This window comes from Brassica napus, chromosome A4 (assembly GCF_020379485.1).
Source record: "Brassica napus cultivar Da-Ae chromosome A4, Da-Ae, whole genome shotgun sequence".
Classification (NCBI taxonomy): Eukaryota; Viridiplantae; Streptophyta; class Magnoliopsida; order Brassicales; family Brassicaceae; genus Brassica; species Brassica napus.
The window spans coordinates 2544037-2564338 of NC_063437.1; the positions used below are offsets into that span (position 1 = coordinate 2544037).

The 20302-nt window shown below is 28.2% G+C and overlaps 4 long non-coding RNA genes across 4 annotated transcripts; 2 read left to right on the plus strand and 2 right to left on the minus strand.

The window, feature by feature from the left end:
• The first annotated feature begins 481 nt into the window (after window positions 1-481).
• On the plus strand, window positions 482-1656 carry LOC125608086. The gene is made up of 2 exons (XR_007339158.1): window positions 482-1004; window positions 1419-1656. It is a non-coding gene; the product is annotated as an uncharacterized LOC125608086 (long non-coding RNA).
• Window positions 1657-9633: 7977 nt separating this feature from the next.
• LOC106449223 lies at window positions 9634-11068 on the minus strand. Its single transcript, XR_001289105.3, has 3 exons — window positions 10663-11068; window positions 10055-10460; window positions 9634-9956 (listed from the first exon to the last, which is right to left on the minus strand). It is a non-coding gene; the product is annotated as an uncharacterized LOC106449223 (long non-coding RNA).
• A 9-nt stretch (window positions 11069-11077) lies between these two features.
• On the plus strand, window positions 11078-12543 carry LOC125608088. The gene is made up of 2 exons (XR_007339160.1): window positions 11078-11855; window positions 12221-12543. It is a non-coding gene; the product is annotated as an uncharacterized LOC125608088 (long non-coding RNA).
• Window positions 12145-19866, minus strand: LOC125608087. The gene is made up of 2 exons (XR_007339159.1): window positions 17585-19866; window positions 12145-12544 (listed from the first exon to the last, which is right to left on the minus strand). It is a non-coding gene; the product is annotated as an uncharacterized LOC125608087 (long non-coding RNA).
• Between the last annotated feature and the right edge of the window lie 436 nt (window positions 19867-20302).

Here is a 20302-nt window from a genome sequence, read left to right on the forward strand (position 1 = left end):
AATCTGTTATTTCGGACGACTGAAAAATAAGTCGTCTACTATTGTTTGGTTAAAAAAAACTCCAAAAAGCTAGACGACTTACATTTCAGTCATCATAGGTTAGTTTTGCATTTGACTGGATTATTTCAGAAGTTTGACTTTTCTGGACGACTTACATTTCAATCGTCTAGTAAAAATTAAAATAATAATATTTTTATAAAAGTAGACGACTTACAGTTAAGTCGTCATAGGTTAGTTTTGCAATTGAAAAAAAAAAACTTCAAGATTTAATTATATACAGACAACTTAAGACGACTTATAATTCAGTCGTCCACGAGACGACTGAAATGTAAGTCGTCCAGGATTTACGAGGTTTGACCAGAATCTCGAAAAAAAATCTTGGACGACTTACAAGTAAGTCGTCTGGTGGACGACTGAATTATAAGTCGTCTGTGTATAATTAAATCTTGAAGTTTTTTTTTCAATTGCAAAACTAACCTATGCCTACTTAATTGTAAGTCGTTTACTTTTAAAAAAGAGAAATTAGGATAAATATACACATTTCACACCAATATTAAGAAACTACCCTATCCCTGTTTTGTGCACTGTGCAATTTTGATTAATACCATTTTACCCCTAATCTCTAATGATGCTACAAAATCCTATCGAAAGATACGAATTTATCTCAAGTACATGTATATTGAAAAAGAGAAAATAGTAAAAGAAAGAAATATGGGAGACACCAAAGAGAGAGATACGATAGAGAAAACAAATGACAGGAGGAAGAAAGAAAGAAGAAGACAGTCGGTGCGGAGGTGGTGATAGGGGCGGAGGAGACGGTATACTGGGAAGCGATGGTAAGCGCCACAGACGGTACATCAACTCGCTTCCAATGGTGACTCCTTCACTTCCTTTACCATCACCACCTCTGGCAACATGAATCCTAGATAATTGCATCATGTTCCTATCACTGCACCAAGTCTATTTCTCGTCTCCTTCCTGTTTCTCGGCTTATATGTTATTTGGTAGGAGAAACATGTTTAATAGTAATAACTTGTTTATTAGATGGCAACTTGTATTATAACGGTTACTATTTTTCCTTTCGCTCTACCTTTGATGATATATATGTTGTGTAAATGCCGTAGAAATAATAATTGTAGAAGTTAACCATATGTGAGAACGGTAATAACAACTGTAGACTATAACTACATAGTTAGATGTTAAGGTTCAGACTGTAACGACATAGTTAGACATCTATCTTGTATGTATTAACTAACATAGTTAGACGTTAAGGTTCAGATGTAGCATGTACTATATTGTATGTATAACTCTGTTTATTGTAGTAGACTGTAACATCATTGTTAGACGTCAAGTTGGTTGTTAGATGTAGCAGATAAATGAGTTGGTTTTCCACCATTCATTCTTTCTCATTCGTGTAGGTTATGAACACGCTTATGTTCTCCCTGGTGCTGCAAGGGAGCTAGCCACAACGATGTATCAAGATCTGGCTACTGGTTAACCAAAATTGGATGTCCCTATGCTACGGATAGTGTCCTATGGTTACCCTTCTCTGTGTTGGATTTCCTTTGTTGAACCATCTATGTTTTAACCCACTTTTTGTATTATATTGTCATGTCTTAAACATTTATTGACATTGCTATCTATAACTTCTATTAATAGTCACGAGTATCTTCCTCCACATTGTTATGATAACCACTATTAGATATATTAACAACTTTGTTTCAGCATTGCAGATCGTACCACCTATCTATATAAGTTAAAAAATTCATTTGCGCTGTAGTCATAATGACTCAAGTTATGTTAACTCTTCTGCGTAATAGATCAAAATAATCTTATCCACTAACAATTGACTATAGAAGCTATTTTACATATTAACAAGTTATATCACTAGGCGTTAATAGATTAGTTAAATGCTATTACTTAATATACATGATTCGTATACATTTACCATCAACTTATATAATATAGTTTCATCAACCAGCCTAATCGTTAGTCTATCATAAGATATTTTTAACCAAATATGACAAAATCCTCTACAGTCTATATAGCATGGTTCATGAAAGAATATGTGGTGTAAAATCGACCAACAAGCAGAGCTATACGTCAACAAGAACCTATCATATCTCTAGACCATATCCCTCAACCACCTATGTATCTACTATCATTGTCAACGTGGCCAAGCAAAAAGGGTAAAATTGGAAGCACAAGAGATAATAGCTACAGAAAAATGGAGTTTTTCACGCATATGGGTATATAGCTAATTTTGTATTCTCATGGGTATATTCACCCAATTATCTCTTTAAAAAAATATTATTATTTTAATTTTCGACAGACGACTGAAATGTAAGTCGTCTGGGGAAGTCAAATTTCTGAAATTATTCAGTCAAATGCAAAACTAACCTATGAAGACTGAAATGTAAGTCGTCTAGGTTTTTTGGAAATTTTTTTGAAACCAAACAATAGTAGACGACTTAACTTTCAGTCGTCTCAGGTTACAGATTTCAAAGTCAATTGCAAAAATAACCTCTGCGTTGACCAGACGACTTCCAGGTAAGTCGTCTACAGCCAGACGACTTCCAGGTAAGTCGTCTACAGCCAGACGACTTCCCAAGTAAGTCGTCTGACGAACAGATCTGGAAAAAAACTCGATGTCATACCTTAAATTGGTGAGATAAGTTCCTTAGCATACATAAAGCTTCTCCAAGCACACATAATCACAAACGAAAGTCACCCACCCAGAATCGTTAGCTTCTATGACTCTATGAACCATAAAAATTTTAGAATCAAAATCTTGGGTTTTTTTAGCTCATTGTGGAGAGAAAGTGAGAGATATGTTGTGTTTAGTTCACAAGAATGGAAAAAGAAGAAGGGTAAATCGATTTTGGGAGCATTAAGAGCTTCAAATTGGTTGTTCATGGTGGTTGTGGTATTGATGACAATGACAATCTTGTAATTACTTGAAGATGATGAGGGTGAGAGAGTAAAGATGTCATTTTCGAAAAAAAAAAAATTGATGGCATTTTCGTAAATTATATGAACTTGTGGGGTGAATAGGGCAAAACTAATTTTCAAAAAAAAAAGAGGTTAGTTTTGTGTTTGACTTTAAGTTGTAGGTCAATTTTGCAACAACCCCTATATAATCCCTTATATATTAATTGAGAAACATTACAACTTATTTTTGTAGCCACGTGTCATCACTAAGATGATTCTTAAAATCATTAGAGAAATAGGTTGGTCCATCTAGTTGTATAATAATTTTTTTATTAAACTAAACATAAATTGATTATTAATGTTGGTTATTATTTCCTTAAATAAAAGTTATGGAATTGCCTAATGTGGCTAAAGTATATACGACAATTAATGATTTTGAATGATACAGATTTGATAAAACATTAGTGTATCTTCTATACAAAAAATTAGTGTAATAAAAACTAGATTTTTCTGTATATTTTGAATTTTTAAAAACAACTATAAATTACTAAGATTGTTTAAAGTCTCATATTCAAATTTTGTGATCCTAAAACTTTTGTTATGAAAAAATACAAATGATTACAAAATCATATAAGTAAAAATTCTAATTTAATTAATTATTAAGATTAAAAGAGATATATATCTATATATAGTTTTAAATTAGCTATATACCATATAAAATAAATAAATATTTTAATTTCGAAATCTACTTTGAACAAATGTTTTTTTGATAAAAGCTTTGAACAAACATTGACAACTTATTTTTAAAAAAAAATATAAATTTCTAAAACTATTAATCACACAATGAAAATTTTGTTATCAAAAATTTAAAATTTTTTCTATAAAAGATACAAATGATCAAAAAAACCATATGAGTAGAAAGCACCATTTAATATTAAAAATATATGATGTATGTTAATATCATTTAAATTTAATTATATATCTTATCAAATAAAAAAATTACTGTTTGGATTAATAAAATTGATTTATATGTTCGTACTAATTTAATTATATGTATAATAGTTACTAAATTTTAATTATTCAATATATATTTATTATTTCATAGTATGTAAAAACATATAATACATTAAATAATTTATACATATAATGTTCATTCCGCGCATGACACGTGTCTTAATCTAGTTTGCAGTATTTCAAGCAATTTCTCTTTAAAATAGATGTATATGTTATATCAGAGCCAAATTCTGATTCTAGGATCCTCCTATATATTAACTGAGTCACTTTAGTGATTTATGTTGATGTGTCAGTCATAGAAGAGTTCTCCAATTAATTGTTATAATTTGATTGGTTTATAGTTTTTCATTCTTTATTTTTCATTTATTTAATTAAATTTTTTAAAAGGAAACTATTCATAAAATTACCTAATCTAATCTATGTTTTCAAACATACAATTAAACATCTTAAATATATATGAATTAACATAATTTGTTTATAGAAATAAATAAATATCTAGATTACATTATATAAATTGATAAGATACATATAAATACATATGATACTATAGAAACAATTATAAAAACGGTTTTTATTATGTTTGTATTAGTAGTGAATAAAATAAATCATAGATTTTAGAAAACTAATTAATCTAAAGTTAATAATATTAATTAAATTCACTCATTCACTATATATATAGTATAAAAATGTGTCAAATGAATGCAAAATAGTCAAATATATAATTCTAAAAAAATTCAATCATTTTTCAATAACAATGTGAAATCTATATACGTTATCACTTTTAGAAATGATTAAAATATTTTTATATTTTTAAACATAAAAATGATATGGTAAGTTATTGAGAGGGTACAGAAATCAAGAAAAAGTTTATTTAATTTATCTATTAATATAAACAGATGAATTAACATTATTATATTGTAAATCATTTACAATTATATTATTTGGTAATTTATTTAATTTATTATATGGTAAGTCATTTAATTATATTAATCAAAATATTTTTCTAGAGTTAATACTCTATTAATATAATTCATATAGCTTGGATTATTATAAAATCAACATGCTTATTTTTAGTAGGAAAAAAACAGACATAAATAAAAGAAAAAGAGGGAAAAATAATAAAATATATTTTTTGTGTTCTTGGTATTTTTATATTCTTATGTATTTAATTTTATTTGTTTGTCGAAGTACATGTACTTCTTATGTTACTATAAATGTGAACTAATTAGTTTTATGTGTTTTTAAAATGTTAAGATAAATTTAGTAAAAAAGTTCAATAAAAATGACTATCTCTACAATTGTTAAAATCAAAGATGGAAAATACAATGTATATTAAAAGTAAGAAAAAGTTATTTAAAAATTAATGAGATGTATTTTTACGCTATATTAAAATTTTAAAATGTACGATAATAAAAAAATTCAAAAAATTTATACAAATAAAAACATTTCATTTTATATAATATTTGATCTCACATTAATATTAAGTATATATGTCCAAAATAACGACATATGGTTATTTAAAAATTGAAATATTTTTTTTTCTTATTAGTTAATAAGATTTAATTAATATAGCTATGTTTTAATTTAATTTAAAATAAATTCAAAAAAATAATTTTAAAAGATATGTAAACTGTGATTTGTTTTAATTACACATGTTCGCATCGCAACTAATAGAAAAAAAATGACTACTAACATTTGGTTGAATGAGTTAGTGTTAGATAAAATAGTGTAATGATCAGAGATAATTTAAGGAAGAATTTGTTTGCTTAACCCATTTGAGTTTTATGTTAACACTAAATTAAAAAAAAATGAGTGAGAAAGTGTGACTTGGAACAAAATATGAGAAAAATTGCTTAAACTACCATTTTCCTAATACATGTTTTTATGTTTACCTTAACCAAATTTATCCTTAGTTTTAAAGAGATAAATCCTACTACATGTTTTGGTTATGTGTCTTTAATAAGTTAAGTTTTAAAAAATAGTTATAATTTGATTGGTTGTTAACATTTATTGGTAAAATTTTAATCAGATCTAAAAAGAAAAGGTAACTCTAGAACTAATTAATACAAATTATCAAATAAAAGAAATAATATTACAAATAATGATTTATGGTAACTAATTGTAGAATTAGAAAAAGAATATATATGTTTTAACAATTTCTTTATTTTTATTAATGAGTTATATATAATATAATTAAATAAAATACTTTAGCATTTTTATAGAAATAAATTTAATGGTTATATATTATTATATAAAAGAATTATATTTGTAGGTAAAGAATTATTATAATTTTTATGTTTTTAAAGCCCACACCAAACCGTTTACAAAATATCTTTCATGATAAAGGTTTCCGATCATTGTATTGGTCATATTGGAGATACACAAAAAACACACTTTTTTTTTCTTTCTTTTGAGAGCTAGAGTATTTTTGGTTTTTCATGGGTTAAACTAAAATCCTCCTATATATTAATTGAAAAGTCACTTTAGTGATTCTTGTTTATGTGTCATTCATACAAGATGTCTCCATTTAATTGTTTTAATTTTATTGGTTGACAGTTTTTTTATTTGATTTATTAATTCAGTTCTAAAAAAAACTAAATAAAGAAAAATCTTACATCAATAGCCAAACAAACCATACTTAACAATAATGGTTTTCACAAATATGTATTTAAGGAAACTATGTCATCAATGCTCGGTTTTCCTATATTTTAATGTTTCCAATTTTATCTAATTAGCATTGTAACTTTGGTAAGTTATAAAAAATAAATAGATATTATACTGTACATTTATTCATATGTTATTAAGAATCTGAGTTAAATTTATAGTGAATAATATTTTGTTTAAAGATTTCGATTGTATTTAATTTATATTACTAAATTCTTAAATTAAAACATCAAAATTTATATCCCATAGTATAACATATATTTTCTTAAAAATAAATTTGATTGGTTAATGTTTTTTAATTTTGATTTATTTAATTCATTTTAAAAATCTAAATTCAAATACAAACTTACACCAATAGCAAAACATATCATACTTAATAATAATGGCTATCACAATTATGTATTTAAGAAATCCGTGTCAACAATACCAGTTTTTCTCTATTTTAATGTTTCCGGTTATATCTAATAAGTATCGTACGTTTTTAGTAAAGTATAAAAAAAATTAGATTAAAATATTCCAAATAATATTACATATAATAATTAATTTTAGGATAAATATTGAAACATAATGTGTATCAACATATATTTTATTTGTATAAGAGATATTTTTAAAAAAATTCTCTTGCATATTATATAGACTAGGTAAGGAACCCGTGCGATATCGCACAGAAACTCATTTTATAAAAATAAATATGCTATATTTTATAATGTAGATTTTTATAAAAAAAATATTCTTACAATTTATTTTGAGGAAATACATGTCTTAGCATGAAACTATCTTCTCTTTTATTAATAATACTAAAAATCTACATTTTGTTTATAGGTTTGGTTGTAATAAAATCATAAATATTTTGAATAAACTTTATTTTGAAAACGAAAAGACACATATTTTTAATTCTTTAAAAATATAATAAAAATAATATGTCACATGATAAAATTAACATCACAAAAATTATGCAGTTTATAAGAATAAAAGACACACCCTTGGACATTTTTAGTAAATTTATCATTATTGCCTATTATTATGCACTTTTGATTTTAGAATATGTTAACATAATAAAATTTATTTGATAAAATATGTCTTTATCAGTGAGTTTAAAACATATTACAGTTTAGTTAAGAAAAAAATAAAGATACACTCATATAAAAAGATTAATTTTCTCTAAAATATAATTTAAACTTAAAATATATTAACTTTTTTTAAAAGGATTCACTTTTAAAACATTTTAGTATTCTTAAAGAATGCATCTACTCAACAGAAAAAAATAATAAACAAATGAATACTTTCATGAAAACTAAAATAAAAATTAATTAAACCGAGAAAACTAAGAATTATATAAATAAATACTCTTGCACTATTCAATTGTTACGTAAAACATACAACAACTTAAAAATATAAACAATTGGTAAAGGCACACACACTGACGTTTCCATGCATGGTTAAAGTTATTATAATGAACTCATTTTATTAAAAATATATGCCCTTTTTCATTTATAATATTGCTTTAAATTTCGGAAAGAAATTTTGTAAAACACTAACACTTATTATACTAAACTATGGAACATAAAATTAATTAAATTGATAAATTATGGATTTACCTTTTTGAAACCATTAACAGCTTTTATTAGATTTTCAAATAGTATTTTTGAAGTAAAGGTGGTATTTAGATATAAACACTCTAAAAAATTATTGGTTCCTCAAACAAAATTTCTCACCTTAGGCTAAGATATTAGAATAACAGAAAAAAAAAATTCATGTGTTTATATGTTTCTTCAAAGATTTTCGATGATTTTTGAACAATAAATCTTTTTTCTAATCTATTTATGATTGTTGTGTTTTTTTTTGTTGTGATTTGTCAATGTCCACAACTCTTTATATAGAGGACTAAAAGTTGCAATGGTTGTTAACACGGTAAGTTGCAATGATTTATCACCAAAGACTAAAGTCACCTACGATTGCAATAGTTCATCACTCAAGATTGTAATGGTTGATCACTAAAAATTACATTCACCAAAAGTTGCAATGTTTCATTTAATTAGTTATAATTGTTTCACCAAAAAATTGCATTGATTCACTTAAACTGTTACAAATTTTCATTTAATCGCTAATAATTCTTCTATTTATGTTTAATAGAGGTTATGGAACTCATGTATAAAGGAAAGTATTTAACCAATACAATTATTAGGTTGAAAAGACACATATTTAAACATTTTGACAGTTTCTATTAAACTCATACAATTCTTAAGATGAAGAAACACATTGTTAAAATGAAAATACACATTTTTAGATGTGCAATTCTTAAGATGATAAGATTTGTGCATATATAAGAACAAAACTATAAACATTTTGCCAACCGCTTGAATATCAAAACAATTTTATAAATAACTTCGAAAGAACCTATATAATTTATAGAACGATAAAACATATTTTTAGACATTTTAAACTTTCTAAAACCAATGCTTTCTTACAGTGACAAGACATATCATTACATAGTTTTACAGTTTACTAATTAAATAAAATATTTATAAAGAAAACTTAAAAAATATTACAACCCACAATGTAAGATTTTTTTTTTTTTACCATACGGTTAAAAATAACATTTATATATTTCAACTAAGAATAAATCAATATGTTCTATTTTTTGGAAAATCTTATCGTATATAGGTTTATGGAATTTCAATTAAAGTATGCTTTGGCTGTTAATCAATATATTATGTCTCAAACTTCTCCCAAAAGAATGAATTACCAAAACAATAGGATATCATCATTTCGTTGAAATAATGTGTGTAGTTGTAGATGACCCTAACCAGTCTCTGCAGTATTAAATATATATCTTGACAATTACAACAAATAAAAAACAAATCAACTTATAAGTTATAACACTTACAAAGTCGAACATGTGATCATAGACAGACTCATAATTTGCTTCTTGCGTATACACGTCGGTATATGCGTTCATCCCACTAAACATTATTCAAATTAGAAGAACAATATGATTTTGAACCTTGTTTTTACATTATGTGATTATGTCTAATGGTAACGTTACCATTATCTATATATATATATATAATAGTAAACCCGCATTGATGTTAGCAATTTTTTATAGGAAAATAAAAACAAGATAACGTTTAAGATGAGCTCCCGTGCATAGGATTTGTGCTCAGGTTTGTACTGTTTACAATTTGAGAATAATAAAAGGAAAGTATAATTCAGAGATATACATCCACGGCTCCATCGGACTCTCCTTTTCCCTTACTGGTCTTCTTCTCGGCTACCTTTCCAAAATACTGATCATCAAATTTATCGAGGCTAACATCAGAGACTTTCAGTTTCTGGCAATCATTGATCTTGAAGGGCCAATTTCAAAAATAGGAACATATCAGGTGACACAAGTAATCGATGCTTAAGATGGATAATAGAACGTGGCAGAATTAGAAAAACTCACCGGTCACAAAAAAGAAAAACAGAGGGTAGTTGGTTAAAAAAAAAGGATGATCGGTACTGTCCCAGGGGTGATGCTGGATCTGTAATACAATCACATTCACAAGAAAAAGCCTACTCGGACTACAGCTATAAATATTCAATAGATATCTAGATTCTTTTGCCATATGGAACCAGCCTAATCAGACAAATAACATGTAACCGTAAGTTGAGAACATGCAAGAGATGAAAAAGAACATATATGTGAAATAAGGAATGGATAATTAGTTTGAACCGGTTCAAACCCCGCTGGCCACACGAATATGGGCTATTGTTTTCGGCTCATTTGAATGCCCAGGAGAGGGTCTATCCGTGGGCTGTACCTCCATCCGGGGGTTAGGTCTGTGTCTTTAATAGACCCGGGTTTAACCCTTTTATGTTACAAAAAAAAATAATTAGTTTGAACCAGTTAACAGTCTTATCCTGTGCATACATCTACCATCTATGCAATCTATTCACTGACATCTAAAAACATCACATCTCTACGTTCGGAAACTTTGTTAAATCAAACTTTTTGTTAAAGCAAACAGATTTTCAACGGCGAGAGAGGAATATGATTAGAGAAAGACATACACTGACGTCTGCTCCGGTAGCTTACGACCCAAGAAACAGCGAAGCTTTAACAGACAAACTTCCTATCTTATTTTCTGAACTTTTAGCTTTTCAATTCCGTCCATGGCAGAGTTGTCACCGCCACAACTTTCTTCTTACTTCTTACTCTTCTCTCTGATCAACTTTATAACGTCGGTTTCTCGTCATCAACGGAGACGGCGGCGGTAGTTTAGATTCGCGGCGAGATCTATTAGAAATCAATTGTAGCCGTTGAACCAAAACTTTTCCTTTGGGACTTGGATTGAGAAGCGTTCTCAGAAAAAAACAACGGCTCAAACCAGTTCTTCAATCTATTAATCAGTTTAAAAGGTGTGTCGTTTCATTATCAAAAGAGGTCACTGTAAAAAGGGGCGTCGATCAGAGAAGAGGTGCGTCGATCTGTTGAAACAATTAGATGACGTAAGATTTTGTGATTAAAATAAATCATGTCCGTTAGATTAAAAGTAAGGATAAACTCAAACGTTAGATCAAACTTTTTTTTTCCACTATATTTTTAGTAAACCCGCATTGATGTTAGCAATTTTTTATAGGAAAATAAAAACAAGATCGTACGGTGGAGATTGCTGCTGTTATCAATACTAATGCAAACAGTATCTCTTTCGTTTCCTTTTTTCTGAATCGTCACTTCTCAAAAAACGTAACTTTTCAGAATAAAATCCTTAAACAAATTTAGATATCGTTTCTTCATCATCATTGTACTTATTTTTTTTTCTGTTTCATCTTCCTTTCTTCAAATTTTCTCAGTCGCTATGTAGGTTTTTGTATAATGGAATTCCCTTATCCAATTCAACCACCAATAAACCGAACTGAGTTTTTGTTTTTTTTTTTTTTTTTTTTTGAATATATGTTAAATTTATTCAAAAGAAAAGTACTTTTGTACAACAAGTGTAAACTGTTTTTTGAAAAAGCTAAAACTTAATTTTAAACCAAATCTCTTATCTTGTGGCAAACCACATTGTTAAAGTTCCTGAGAACTTCAAATCTCCCATTTTTTGAACTGAGTTTTTGTTCCTCTGCTGTTGATCTCTATCTGAACTTTTTACTGCTCTCGATTTTTTTCTTATCCTCTTTTTTTTTTCTGATAACTGCCACTTGTTTCTGTCTCCCCAACCCACTGATCTCTTCTGGTAATGATTTCCATCCATAAGTTCAGAGTAAGTATATCTATATGATCCACGATTCAAAACAACTTATTTGTTTCGATGTATCTCCATATCTGTTTCATTACCAAACGTCTCCAATTGAAGAGTTATGATTTTCTGTTCATATGAATGTCCGAACATTTGTCTGTTTAATTTCCTTAATCATTTTTATCCGAAAGGTAGTTCTTACTAAATTTGTTGGTAGTCATATTAGTTACACCTGCCGTTTAACATTGCATAAATTGTAGATATGCTTTTGTCGAACGTTACTGAATAGATAGTATATTTTAGGTCTGTTTCTAATTATTACTTTAATAGCAAAACACAAGGGTTGTTTTTACTCCAAAAAAAATGCTCATTTCGTTTCCTGTTTGCAGCCGGACAATAGGAGGAGATTCATTGATCGATGTGTTTCCTTGTCACCAAACAATTACGGTTTCGACTCGCCTTTAGGACCAGATTCAATAGGGTAAGTTCCTCTTTCTTTTCGTATCATCTGTACATGCGAGAAAATCAGTCACAGTGATATTTAATTAGGTAGGAGAATTTTGTTCTGGTGTAATAGATTTTGTTTGGAAGATTATAACCTTCCAGGCATGGGAGATCTCTTTTGTTCGTCTGTAATACTCTTGACAGTAGCGCTATCGTTTGTCCAAATCATGTATTTTCTTTATTACTTCTTTTATGTTATCTGTTGTGATCTGATGAAGTCAAATGTCAATGAACATGTTTACATAAGGTGCTTGAACTTTAAGTCTAAAGATAGTCGTTGGTATACATAAGACGTGTGCATGAATTTGAGGCTATATATTTCTGAGGGTGAAATATATAAATTTAGTGATTTTGAAGTATGGAGGAGTGTAGAGCATTATAAAACTGACTATTAGTCCCTTGACATAAAAGTAACAAGTTTTAGAAATGTTCTTATTTGAGATTTATTTTTTACTATTTTAATATCAGTTTGATTAGTGGAAATTTTCTTTTGAGAAATGCATGGACATAGACTATTTATAGATTTTAAAAATTATTTGAATAGTCACAACTCTTCAATTTAAATAGTCACAACTCTTCAAGTTGAATAGTCACATTTTTTCCATTTAAAGGTAGTTATTTTGAAAAGATACTTATAAGAATAGTCACAACTTTTCATTTTTTAAAAGATACTTATATGAATAGTCATAACTCAATTTTTTGAAAAGACACAATTTTATTGACAACTTTTAGAAAAAACACAACCTTTCAACATAAGTGAATTCACAACCTTTGGAATTAATTGGGATTGATATTATTAGTAGATATAAAAAACATAATAAAATTTAGTGGTTAGTAATTATTATTACTTATATATTATATAGACAATAATATACATATAATATAATATAAAGTAAAACGTAAAAGTAACATTATATAAGAAACATATTAAGCTTTCCCATCAACAATTCTTTAAAAATCAAAAAGCTCTTTCTCTATAAAAAAAATCTATAAAATTACTATTTACTGCAAAATCTGCTAAATTATTTCATACCTTTTATAAAAGGTTTTTTAAGAGATTTGAAGTTGTAAATATAATGTTTATTTACTGAAAAATCACGATTTTCTGCAAATTCACTTTTTATTTCATATACATCTAACTGTTTTAATTTATCTAAATTATTTCATTGAATATTGTTTATAATTTCTCTGAACTTTCCACTAATCAGAACTTTTTGGTTCAAATTCTTGCATATTTAACACTAAATAATCAACATGGTGAATTATTTCAAGCCATATTCATAATATATAATAAGACTGTAGATCAATTAAATTGCAGTATACATTAACTATTTTACTATAGTTGTTGATAAAAATCTAATAAAATATTGCAAAAGTCATATTTATATATTTTTAAAGTAAAATACAAAAATATATAAATCTGTTTATTTAGAGAATATATATCAAATAAAATTCATATTCAAATTTGAAAAATAAAAATATATTATAATGTATCAAAAACATAATTAATATTATATGTTTAACACTTGAAAAATTATTTGTACCCGCGAATTCCACCTAGGCCCTGTTCGTTTGCTCACCCAGGTGATCCATCTGGGTGAAGATGCAAATTGATGTTCGTTTAGTGCATTATAATGCTACATCCAGATGGATTACCCAGCTGAATTTTTAAAAACTCATCTCAAATTCTCACCCAAATGAAGGTGAGTCTTGATGGTGCATCTGGATGCAGATACATCTAGTTCAGTTCAAAATGATAAATGACAAAAATGACCTTTTAAAATCAAAATATTATTTTCAAACCGTAAATTCAATTTTTTTGCATATACTTTTTTCCACTATAACCAAAAAATACATTTTCTCACAAAAACGAAAAAACACACTTTTCCGCCAAAACCGCAAGATGCATTTTTCCGCAAAAAACATAAAACACACATTTTTCATTAAAACACATTTTTTCGGCTAAACCAGTAAAACCACATTTTTCGACCAAAACCCAAAAAACGCATATTCCTACCAAAACCGGAAACAACGCATTTTCTCGCCAAAACAAAAAAAAAACGCATTTTTTCGCCAAAACCGAAAAACACAATTTTCTCGCCAAAACCGAAAAATGGAATTTTCCTGCCAAAACTGAAAAACGGAATTTTCCCACCAAAACCAGAAAACAGAATTTTCCCACCAAAACCGGAAAAAACGCATTTTCCCGCCAAAATTGAAAACACACAATTTTCCCGCCAACACCGAAAAACACAAATTTCCCGCCAAAACCAAAAAACACAATTTTCTCGCCAAAACCAAAAAAACATAATTTTTCCGCCAAAACCGGAAAACAGAATTTTCCCGCCAAAACTGGAAAACAGAATTTTTCTCCCAAAACCAAAAAACAGAATTTTTCCACCAAAACCGGAAAACACATTTTCCCGCCAAAACCTGAAAATGTATTTTCCCGCCAAAACCGGAAAAATATATTTTCCCGCCAAAATCGGAAAAATGTATTTTCCCGCCAAAACCGGAAAAATATATTTTCCCGCCAAACCCAGAAAAAAAAAACTTATTTTCCCGCCAAAACCGGAAAAACGTATTTTCCCGCCAAAACCGGAAAACGTATTTTTCCGCCAAAACCGGAAAAGTTCATTTTCTCGCCAAAACCGCAAAAATGTATTTTCCCGCCAAAACCGGAAAAATGTATTTTCCCGCCAAAACCGGAAAAATGTATTTTCCCGCCAAAACCGGAAAAATATATTTTCCCGCCAAAACCGCAAAATAACTTTTCCCGCCAAAATCGTGAAAAAAAAACTTTTTCCGTCAAAAACACTTTTTGCGCCAAAACTTCAAAACACACTTTTTTCCGTCCAAACCGCAAAAACGTATTTTTCTGCCAAACCCTTAAAACATATTTTTCCGCCAAAACCATAAAAATGCACTTTTTCGCGAAAAACACATATTTCCTCAAAAACCGCAAAAATATTTTCGGCCAAAACCGTAAAAATGCTGTTTTTTCGCTGAAACGTAAGAAATTATATTTTAGTCATTTTATTAACAAGTCCACCTGGATGCAGAATGAAGTTAAAAAATGAAAAGCAAACGAACATAGTTGCATTCAGATGATTCATCTGGATGCATGAACGAAATGAAGAAACGAACAACACCCAGATGGAACATCTGGATGATACATCTAGATGGACCATCTGGATGCATTTTCCAGATGTACAAACGAACAGGGCCCTAGTATGATAATATTTGAGCTCCCGTGTGATTCTTTTAATTTACTATAAAATTGTCATTTTGAAATATATAAATATTCTTAAGCATATATGACTGTTTTAGATTTATATATATGTTTTGAAATATTTATTTACATATTTTCTAGTCTTTTCAGTTATATATATATATATATATATATATGTTTTACCAAATTACGGTATTAGTAATTAATATAGTTATGCATATAACATCTAAACTAACTTGATTACCAAAAAAAAAAAACTAACCAATATGATTTTGCTCATACTATCTTTTTATTTTACTGATTGGTGTGGGTGATGGAAAGAAAATATTTCACTCTAAGATCAATTCATAGAAGTTGGTTGGATAGAGGGTACAAATGAAAAGAATGCTGGTTCAATGCCTAAAGCAATGGTTACTGATGATAAGTTTGACAACACGATGTTATTGATCACTGACTTCTACCATCTAGCTTTCCTCCCTGAAGCAGAGGATAGTCCAATGATATGTGATCAATGATGGTTTGGCTCTCTTAATCTTCGGAGATGGCAAAATAAAGGAAGCAGTTCCTCCAAAAAGGTAGAACCTTAGTTACTTAAAGTCTCACACTTTGTGATTATAGCATCTATGTTACGCTATTACCGATCGTACCATACTTTAATCTTTCCATGTAGCGTTTTAACCACTTCTAGACATAAGCCTTTGGTATTTTAATAGTTTCTTGCACGTTTTTATATTAATATTTAATTACATAAAATGGAAAGAAAAACCAATAAAGCATTGAACATTTTTTTGTTCTTTGTGAAAAGTTATATACATGCATTTGACATTGATCGGGATCTTACATCTAACAGAAGGTTGACCCACGGTAAAGAAAAAATAAGTGGCTGAAATCTTTTTAAAAGGGATCAGTGGAGAAAAGAAAGCTTAACCAGTGAATATCAGCATCGATTAGTTACTTTACACTATAAATATAGCATTTTCCTACAAAAGGAGGACAAATCATTGTATTGGAAGTCTCTTTACACTTTCACAAATCATCGAATAATTAGAATTATAAATTTTACACCAATTGACATATTTTCATTTGAAATACACGAGCATAGCCTTATAAATTACGCTAACTGAATCATTATTATGTCTTTTCTCTATTCCATTTTCAATATTAGTTAATTTTATATTCCAAGTTGTATTAAACCACCCTTACAGAAAAAAATGTATTAGACAACGAAAGTTGGAAAAGAAGATTAAGCAGGGAAATGAATAATATATAGCTACTATACCGTAACATATTGTTTTGAAAGTTGTTAGTTGGGTTCATAAGAAAAAATGTTGTACATAAATTAGCAGTCACGCACCATACTTATCTGATAGTCATTTCTTAGAAACCAAAACCAATTTCATGACATGTTAGAACTGTTTCATTTTAAAAACAAATCTCTAATCACATTTTTGTGTCTGGAAAGAATAACCAAGGAAAAGGAGGCATGACTAAACTAATTACCTCCTCACATTGGATTTCACCCATTTTCATGATTATTATTGTTGATGTTAATACGCAGAATTAATATTTTTATTTGGGTAAAAAACGCAGAATTAATTTATTATTTTCCAAACTTAATATCGATACAAATGGTGTAAAATCAAAATGGATCCGATTCTCACTAGTCTGAAAACTAATTTACGGGTCCAAGCACTTCTTGATCTTGGATCTCGAACTAGTAAGTTAACTTAAAATTAGTTTTGAAGTAATACAAGATACTTTCAATATTTTGTTCATAGGAAAACAAAAACACTATTTCGACAAAGAAAAGAGAACACCCTAACAAAATTATTCACGGTATGTATTATATATGCGTATATGATAACAACAACAACAAATCTTAGTATAAAAAACAAATATTTGTATTAGCAAATCAGTGCCACAAAATACAGATAGTAAGAGGTGTGGGAAAAAAGAAGAAAAGACAAGGTTCTTGTGCTCTTGTTCTTGGCATGTATCCTAAATCTTTGAAACTTACTTGTATATGAACAAAGTTTTATCACTTGTCGTAAATGACTGGTTCGACCCACCGAAGAATCTCCCGGCGGCGAAGTCTCCGGTAGAGAGACCTTTTGACCAAAATGGAAGCTACCAAAGAATGAATCCAATGAGATCGCATGATCCAGAAAATGAAGCAAGTCTTCTTTTCATCTTTCGATTGAGAAAAAGAATAACTATTGGGGAATAATTCAGCTTAATTTGGATCAATGCGATCCCTTTGGATCCTTTCTCTAGTTGCTGTGAAGCACGCTCTCTCTCTCTCTCTAAGGGGGAGCAATATATGGTGTTTTTCTCGAAGGCCATTGATATAAAAGATGACCATGTTCCTCTTCTTGTATAAATAAATAGATAAAATACGTTTTTATCTTTTTATTCCACCTTCTAGACTAGTCTTTAGACCTTTAAAAATTATTACCGTTTCCACATTGAAGGTTCCTTTATATTTGACCTAAAGGAGTAAAAAAGACACAGTGTTTAGACGAATTCTTGTGGCTTTAATTAACCCATGATTTATATATTTTTTTTTGTCATCAACTTATACAGACTTGTACTAACTATTGTGAACCATACCGAAAGATTTTGATCTATGTGAATGAGAAAAAACAGTTGTTTCCTGACACTGCGTGCTAGGCTATCCGTTTTTGTATTTTACGTCTTTGGTACATAGATAATCTTTGATTGTGTGAAACCTTCTTTCAAGATCTTAATATATTTCAAATAATTTGTAAATGCTGGTCATTCTTCTGGTTCTAAAACCATTTTCACCAATTGAGAACAGTCCGTTGTAAACGTAATCTAAAATTGGCTTAAGTTTTTCATGCATTTCATTGCCCATAATTTATACTATCTAAACCGTTGTTAATATTATACTTTAATATTTTATATTCATACACGTATCAACTAACATAGCCGGATTGGACACAGCCGTATGAAATATTAATCTTAACCTCCTAAATTTTATAGAATTTTTTAACATAAAGATAAGTTCATAAACTACAAAAAAAAAGAGATTTATTAAATTTAAAAAAAAGAGATGATTATGGTCCTCGAAATCTTATATCCGGTGCCCGTAACTTGCCATCTACAACAGAATTTGATTGACTTTTGATTTCTTTATATATTTCGGAAAGTCTAACTACTATACCGCCAAGCATGAAGCTTATACAATTTAACACAAATCCAGAGAGTAAACGAAGTAGCACTAAGAGAATGATTGTTTAATCGTGATAGGAAATGGTAATTAAAGACAGACAATATTCAATTTTTGACGGCAATATTCAATTTTCTTTCAATTATATGAAAATATAGATAAACGATTAAAAAACATAGGGGCAAAAACAGCACATATCGTTTGATTTATCACATTAGTCAATAAACAGTTATATATTCAAAATAGCATAACATAAAACTCATTAGTTGTGCATGAATATGAAATTGTCACAAAAGATTTTTTTTTGAGAACTAGACAAAAGATTATTTATACCACAACATTGCCATAGTTAAGTTATTTAAGAACATTACCATAGTTAATTTCTCTCCAAATTTTTGCCATCTCACCTAAATATTTTCAAATTGATTATATATATATATATATATGCGTGTGTGTGTGTTTAAATGGTATAGTTTATAATCATAATACTAAAGTATCTTTTTATATAGACAAAAAAATTGTAATCTACAAAATATTTTTCATTCTTGATTGATGATCCGAATCTATGGTTCGACTCCATTTGACTTGATTCTTTTGCTTATATTTTCAAAAAATAATTGAATGATTAATTGTTATTATATACATGTTTGATAGCGAAACACAAAATCCAAGAAAAACATAATTAAGTATAAAGAAGATATTGCTTTGGATTTGTTTATGGCGTCGAGTTGCACATATTCAGAAGAAAAATGAACAATATACTAGGAGCCTAAATTTAAAAAAAATTACAAACGTTACAAAAATAATACAAGAAAGGAAGCAAGTAAAATTTAATAGAAACATATAATGTGATGTTTAACATCAAATCCAGGTTAACTAGATTTTCTTTTTGGTATGCTGGATCTCAAGTTTTTATCTGTTTGTTATATTTTATTACCATTAGAAGTTAGTTGAGCAGAGATTTTATGTATTGTTTAACATACTTTTTTATTTGAAAGTGTCTAGATATATATTATGTGTAAATGCTTATTTTGTGATTTTTTCTTTTTCATTTTTATCATTTATTTCGATTAAAATGTTTGATGTTAGGAGATACAAACTCAATCTTGATGTGATTAATTAAATTTCATAATTTAATTGTTTAGATGTTTTTAAAAAAGCTATGTTATGCTTTGTTTTAGCGATGCAGATATTTTTATTTATTCTGTCTTAGGTCATATGGTTTTAATTATGCTCTAATATATTCTCAGTCATGTTGTTTTGTATTGCATCATTAGTTCAAAATGTGCAGTATATATTTTTATTTTCCTATCAGTATTAAGTTTATGTTTAAATTATTTTCGGAATTCATGACGTAACTTCAAAAAATTCACAATATCAATTGATGGATTCTCCAAATCTTTATTCCTATAAACCTTTCTTGTATATTTTGAAATTTTGATATTTTATTATATATGTATTATTTTTGCTATACTATATATTTAACTAAATTTTTAATTATTTTATTTTATTATATTGATATTTTCACAAATTTTTAATAACCTT